The sequence below is a fragment of the Littorina saxatilis genome, linkage group LG10 (genome assembly GCF_037325665.1).
Source record: "Littorina saxatilis isolate snail1 linkage group LG10, US_GU_Lsax_2.0, whole genome shotgun sequence".
NCBI classification, from domain to species: domain Eukaryota; kingdom Metazoa; phylum Mollusca; class Gastropoda; order Littorinimorpha; family Littorinidae; genus Littorina; species Littorina saxatilis.
Window position 1 is genome coordinate 40,131,525 of NC_090254.1, and position 7,500 is coordinate 40,139,024.

A 7,500-nucleotide genomic window follows, 5' to 3' on the forward strand; every position below is an offset into this window, starting at 1 on the left:
GAAACTCCCACGTTCACTCATGTTTTTGCTCGAGTGGGTTTTTGAAGTGTATGACCGTTTTAACCCAGCCCTTCAGGCAGTCATACGCCGCTTTCGGGGGACATCAATACAAATTGTACGTTCTTTATCAGCTTTAATCAAAGTATCTGAAACAACGTGCGCCAATTCCATCGGTTAAGAAAAAAAACTTTCCCGGTCAATGCTTGATTTGGGCGGATTGTGTTGCCTTCAACTTGGAAAAACCCTAACTTTTTCGCTTTTCACTTTCCAAGTCGACGCGTGAGACATTTGCATTTTGTGATTTCCCTTTTCAGCTTTGCACGGAAACAGAACAGTGCCTGAGGGCGTACGTTCTGTGAATTCGACAGACGGCTCACGACGGTCCTTGAGAATGCAACCACGAATTTAAAGATGCGATCTGCAGGGAAAATACTCCTTCTCCTTCTCCTTCTCCTTCTTCTTCTTCTTCTTCTTCTTCTTCTTCTTCTTCTTCTTCTTCTTCTTCTTCTTCTTCTTCTTCTTCTTCTTCTTCTTCTTCTTCTTCTTCTTCTTCTTCTTCTTCTTCTTCTTCTTCTTCTTCTTCTTCTTCTTCTTCTTCTTCTTCTACTTCTTCTTCTTCTTCTTCTTCTTCTTCTTCTTCTTCTTCTTCTTCTTCTTCTTCTTCTTCTTCTTCTTCTTCTTCTTCTTCTTCGTTCATGGGCTTAGACTCCCACGTTTACTCATGTTTTCAACACGAGTGGATTTGTACGTGAATGACCGTTTTTACCCCGCCATTCAGACAGCATACGCCGATTTCGGGGGAGGCATGCTAGGTATTTTCGGGTTTCTAAAACCCACCGAACTCTGAGATAGATTACAGGATCTTTTCCGTGCGCACTTGGTCTTGTGCTTGCGTGTACACACGAAGGGGGTTTAAAGTCACTAGCAGGTCTGCACATAAGTTGACCTGGGAGATCGGACAAATCTCCACTCTTAACCCACCAGGCGGCAGCGACCGGGATTCGAATTCACGACCTCCCGATTAGGAGGCCGACGTCTTACCACCTCGCCACTGCGCCCGTCTGCTTCTTGTATTCATTTTGATCCCTTTCTTATCGTTTGTTTTGGCGTGCACAAACTCGATGGCATAGATCCAAATCCAAATAGACTGCCAACGTTCCAAACGCAGAATTCTTTCTTTCTTTATTTTATTGTTTAACGTCGTTTTCAACTGTTCAAGGTTATATCGCGACGGGGAAAGGGGGGGGGGGGGGGGGGGATGTGATAGAGCCACTTGTTAATTGTTTCTTGTTCACAAAAGCACTAATCAAAAAATTGCTCCAGGGGCTTGCAACGTAGTACAATATATGACCTTACTGGGAGAATGCAAGTTTCCAGTACAAAGGACTTAACATTTCTTACATACTGCTTGACTAAAATCTTTACAAACATCTATATATATATACGACTTGTGTCTGTGTGTGTGTGTGTGTGTGTGTGTGTGTGTGTGTGTGTGTGTGTGTGTGCGCGATGCACGGCCAAAGTTCTCGATGGATCTGCTTCAAATTTGGTGGGCATATTCAGGTACACCCGGGACAGGACACAACCTGGTCGATATTTCAACACGTGCTCTCAGCGCGCAGCGCTGAACCGATTTTGGTTCCACCTCAGCTACCCGGGCCCCCATACCGACACACCAAAGCCGCTAGACCACATCACAACGCCAAAGTTCTCGGTGGATCTTTTTCAAATTTGGACACCGTATTCAGCTACACCCCGGACACAATATCATCGATGAGATATTTCAACACGTGCTCTCAGCGCGCAGCGCTGAACCGATTTTGGTTTTTCTGTTCATTTCACCATTCCCAGTAACTCTTCCTTATCTTCTCCAGTGTTTTGCGTTTATCTCCCTTCCTTCGTGTGGCTTCAATCCATATCCCCGTTTCTACGTTACTATTTTTAGAATGTCACTGCGCTGTCCAGAACGCTTCCCTTGCACCCGTAAGTTGTTCTTACTGTCAAAGTGAAAAGGTCGAATCAATTTATAGCCACGCGAAAAATACACTGTCACCTATCTCTATATATTTATAGATATAGATATACATATATATATATACGGCTTCTGTGTGTGTGTGTGTGTTTGTGTGTGTGTGTAAGCAACACCTGTGGATTATAGAGTTCTGTTTGTGATGGGGTCTAGCGGCTTTTGTCTGTCTGTATGTTCTGGCATTTGAGAAGCCACAACAGATAATATAGGGCTAAGAAATAAGCTCGAAAATTCTCAATCCCGTTTGACAGGACTTCGCCTTCAAAGGTGATTGTGGTGAACCGCCACGCTGTCTGTCTCTGTCTCGCGATTCACCCCGGCGAAGCCGGGTATTCCTCTAGTTGACTATATTCTATACAAGAACCACTTAACAAGGGTTAAAGGAGACACAGAATCCGTTAGTCGCCTCTTACGACATGCTGGCGAGCATCGGGTAAATTCTTCCCCCTAACCTGCGGGGGGTAAACGCACAATCATACAACAAGAAAGTTATGTTATTGGAACGTTTCATTGTAATACAGACAATAAACTTCTCTGACAAATTGTTCAGACATGTTCTGTATTATAAGTGTTTGTCTGTCTGTTCACTTCAAAGATCGCTGGGTCGAAGATCAGTGACTGTAACGTTTTGTTTTATCACAATGAAACGTTCAATACAATACCTTTCTTGTTGTTGTTTTTATTCCGATGGCATGATAGAAGCAGACCCGTTCAGTAATGTCCGTTACCGCGGGGGCACCACGCATATAAAGTCACTGTAATTCGATAGACTTGTCTATCCTTAGCGGATTATGACTTTATTCAGTTATTCTGCAGAAAAGACAAATGCTGGAGAAAACCCGTTCTTTTCTGCAGCATTTCTGCATAATGTCATCTTTTGCCGAGGACCGTCACGGTTGGCCTAGTGGTAAGGCGTCCGCCCCGTGATCGGGAGGTCGTGGGTTCGAACCCCGGCCGGGTCATACCTAAGACTTTAAAATTGGCAATCTAGTGGCTGCTCCGCCTGGCGTCTGGCATTATGGGGTTAGTGCTAGGACTGGTTGGTCCGGTGTCAGAATAATGTGACTGGGTGAGACATGAAGCCTGTGCTGCGACTTCTGTCTTGTGTGTGGCGCACGTTATATGTCAAAGCAGCACCGCCCTGATATGGCCCTTCGTGGTCGGCTGGGCGTTAAGCAAACAAACAAACAAACAAACAAACAATCTTTTGCCGAAGCAGCGTTTTTTTCTGCAGCAAAACATTTTACTGCAGTAAAATTAAAATCAAGAATGCTGCAGTAAAACGGTGCTGTTGTTTTACTGCAGAAAACCTGTTTACATTTTTTTCTGCAGCATTTTGTACTGGCTCTTGGCGGATTATGACATTATTCAGTTATTCTGGAGAAAAACCGAAATGCTGGAGAAAAACTGTCTTTTCTGCAGCATTTCTGCATAATGTCATCTTTCGCCAAAGCAACGTTTTTTACTGCAGTAAAACAGTTTTTCAAAAGCATAATGTTTACTTGGTTTTCTGCAGCATTATTGCGATTAACTATTTCTTCAGAATAGTCTGTGACAGTTTTTCTGGAGAAAAACGAACGACCTTGTAAAGTAGCGTTTGTATTCGTCGCCCCCTGGGATAGTATAATAGTTTGTTCCGCAGTGTACCAATCAGTTTTAATTTGAAACTTTGAACTTCCGGCGGAAAGGAAGTCAGACAGACAAAATACATTCGTGTCACGCACAACTATTGGTAATTCTGGATGAGTCCATCTCTCGACAGAGGGGGGCTCGCGTGCTCCAACATTATAATGAGCCAGTACAAAATGCTGCAGAAAAAGTGTAAACAGGTTTTCTGCAGTAAAACAACAGCACCGTTTTACTGCAGCATTCTTGATTTCAATTTTACTGCAGTAAAATGTTTTGCTCCAGAAAAACCCGTTGCTTCGGCGAAAGATGACATTATGCAGAAATGCTGCAGAAAAGACAGTTTTTCTCCAGCATTTCTGTTTTTCTGCAGAATAACTGAATAATACCAAAATGCTGAAGAAAAAGTGTAAACAGTTTTTCTCCAGTAAAACAACATCCCCGTTTTACTGCAGCATTCTTGATTTCAATTTGACTGCAGAAAAAAACGTTGCTCTCGCGAAAGATGACATTATGCAGAAATGCTGCAGAAACAAACAGTTTTTCTCCAGCATTTCTGTTTTTTCTGCAGAATAACTGAATAAAGTCATAATCCGCTAAGGATACTTGTCGTCTTCTCACTGTAATCCTCTTACATTATAAAGTTTTCCTTTCTCCCTGGCATAACATTATCTCCTAATTGATGCGTATCTGTAACGTATTATTGTAATTCGATAGACTTGCAGCCTCTTACCTTACCCTTTATCAATACAATATATAGCTGTCATGTTCTCTATCGTTCTTCCTTCACCTTGTATCTTAATATCTTAATATCTTAATATCCCGAGGTCAGAAAGAATTTGCACCAAATGTACTACTACTACTACTATTAGGGTTTAACGTCCTCTTAGACCAACTGGACTATATTGGGACAGGTATTGGTAATACGCTGAAGATATGGTGTGATACTTTGATTCGAACAAGCCCTCTGTGGCTGTCTTCTTCGACACACCAGCATTGGGTTTGTCTCGTCAAAGTATCGAAATACGATCATGATAATCAGAGACGAGAGATGATGCATGCGTGTCTTCGTGTTTTCCAAGCCCTGAGACTTTCGCTGTGAACGTGGGATCTTTTTCGTGCGCATGTGTGCACACGGGGGTGTTCGGACACCGAAGAGAGTCTGCACAAAGTTGACTCCGAGAAATAAATCTCTCACCGAACGTGGGGATCGAACCCACGCTGATAGCGACCAACTGGCTACAAAGCCAGCGCGCTACCAACTGAGCTACGTCCCCGCCAAGACATAGGTGATGAATTTCATTAGTTATTTGTCTGTGATTTTTTTCAAAGAAGAAAGAGCTGAGTTGTTACCACCTTACTATTGGAAAAAACCTAATGCACCCAAATTTAAAAAAGTTGTTTGCTACTAAGAAAAAGAATTTGCTAAAGAATATTTTGGACTTTATTAATAGAATTTGTAACAGCTTTTCATATTTTTTTAATATTTTTTTCCCCTCCAATTATTTACTATATTAGCATATATTATGATTGTATTGATTGTATCTATTGTTCAAAATGCCCCCATGGGTTATGGACTAATACAACTTGAACTTACTTGTATTTTAGCATTGCATCATCTTCTTAAAGCGTTTATAGAACATGTTATTGTCATTCGATGCACTTGAACTCTTTTACCTAACGCTTTATCAATACGAATCAAACCGTGTATGTCTTGTATCTCTCTTCGTTTACGTTGTGTTTTAGATAATACATCATCACCCAGTATAAGGTGTCTATGTAACATGTTATTGTTATTCGATAGACTTGAACTCTTTTACCAAATATGTTCATAACAAAAACATGTATGATTTCTTTTAAGTTCTTTACAAAACTTTTTTTTTAGCTTTGATTCATCTCCTAATGCAAAGCATTTGTGGACCATCTACCTTTAATTTCATAGACTTGCAATCTTTGACCAAATCCATTAATAACACACAGATTTATGTTTTCTATTGATCTTTGTTCACCTAGTTACGTAAATAAAAGCAGAGAATTAAATCCAGCGGCCACAAAAGCTTCCAAAACGGCCGTCAGGACAACAAAAACACTCCGTCAGAAAACACCAGTGAATTCCTGCCTTTTATATCTTTGAACTTGTTCAGTTACACAACGCAATCTTGAAGACAAAGTCCCGTATGGGCTACGTTAATAAAAACAGTAGTACACTCCTAGCTTCCACATTTTCCTCTCACTTCGACAACTGAATTTAATTCAGCCACAACAGCTTCCAAAACCTTCAGGACATAAAAACACTCCGTCATAAAACACTAGCACATTCCTGCTTTTCATATCTTTCAATTGGTTCTGTTACACAACGCAATCTTGTCTCTTATACGTAAGTAAAAATAGTCGTACATTCCTAGCTTATACATTTTCCTCTCATTTTGACAACTGAATAAAATCCAGCCATAAAAGCTTCCAAATCCTTCCGGACAAAACAACACTTCCCTCAGAAAACACCATCACATTCCTGCCTGTCATACTATCTCACTTTTCGCGCGCAGTTGAAGAAAGAAATCGAGCTGCAACCACTTGGCACTTAAAAACAGTCTTCAGTGCATGACACAAAAAACTAATAAAGCTCTCCTGCTCAGAAGCTTCAAAACAGACAGGCTCCAGCCGCAAGTCCAGTTCATTTCTTTGTGATGTGAGAGATTTCGTGGCACGCAGAGGTCTCATATCCCCCACAGGTTATTTTGATTCTTCATCCGTCATACGCACTTGACTGCTTGTCTTCTTGTTCTTCCCTGCCTCCCTTTTTCAATTCCATGCCTTCAGACAAGTGCGCTATTCACCCCGACGCGCGCAGCCGTGAGCGGTGCTAACTTGGCTGTGAAGAATTGAGCTTTGAGGAGGTTGGGCTCTTTTGTATTGCTGTTTTCTCCCCAATACTCTGCGTCTCTGCTTGAAACCAAGCCTCTCTCTGTGTTCTCTTCGTGTGTTTTTACATCTAGTCAAGTTTTGACTAATTGTTTTAACATAGAGGGGGAATCGAGACGAGGGTCGTGGTGTATGTGTGTGTGCGTGTGTGTGTGTGTGTGTGTGTGTGTGTGTGTGTGTGTGTCTGTCTGTCTGTCTGTCTATCTGTCTGTGCGTGTGTGTGTGTAGAGCGATTCAGAGTAAACTACTGGACCGATCTTTATGAAATTTTACATGAGAGTTCCTGGGTATGATATCCCCAGACGTTTTTTTCTTTTTTCCGATAAATGTCTTTTATGACGTCATATCCGGCTTTTTGTAAAAGTTGAGGCGGCACTGTCACACCTTCATTTTTCAATCAAATTGATTGAAATTTTGGCCAAGCAATCTTCGACGAAGGCCCGACTTCGGTATTGCATTTCAGCATGGAGACTTAAAAATTAATTGATGACTTTGGTCATTAAAAATCTGAAAATTGTAATTAAAATTTTTTTTTATATAAAATGATCCAAAATTACTTTTATTTTATTTTTTATTATGTTCTGATTCCAAAAACATATAAGTATGTTATATTCGGATTAAAAACAAGCTCTGAAAATTAAAAATATAAAAATTATGATTAAAATTAAATTTCCGAAATCGTTTTAAAAACAATTTCATCTTATATTCCTTGTCGGTTCCTGATTCCAAAAACATATAGATATGATATGTTTGGATTAAAAACACGCTCAGAAAGTTAAAACGAAGAGAGGTACAGTAAAGCGTGCTATGCAGCACAGTGCAACCGCTACCGCGCTAAACAGGCTGGTCACTTTCACTGCCTTTTGCACTAGCGGCGGACTACGGTCATTGTGAAAAAATACAGTGCGTTCAGTTTCATTCTG

General features: G+C 40.9%; 1 protein-coding gene and 1 long non-coding RNA gene across 2 annotated transcripts in view; one reads left to right on the forward strand and one right to left on the reverse strand.

Annotated features, from left to right (window-relative positions):
- LOC138978811 (neprilysin-like) overlaps positions 1-6,523 on the reverse strand; it is a 73,198-nt gene extending 66,675 nt beyond the window's left edge. The window contains exon 1 of the mRNA XM_070351595.1: positions 6,189-6,523. The gene's annotated coding sequence lies outside the window, so the exon portion shown is untranslated. The remainder of the gene's footprint in view (positions 1-6,188) is intronic.
- LOC138978812 (uncharacterized) overlaps positions 1-7,500 on the forward strand; it is a 155,851-nt gene that overhangs the window by 135,022 nt on the left and 13,329 nt on the right. The gene's annotated exons all lie outside the window — the stretch shown is intronic.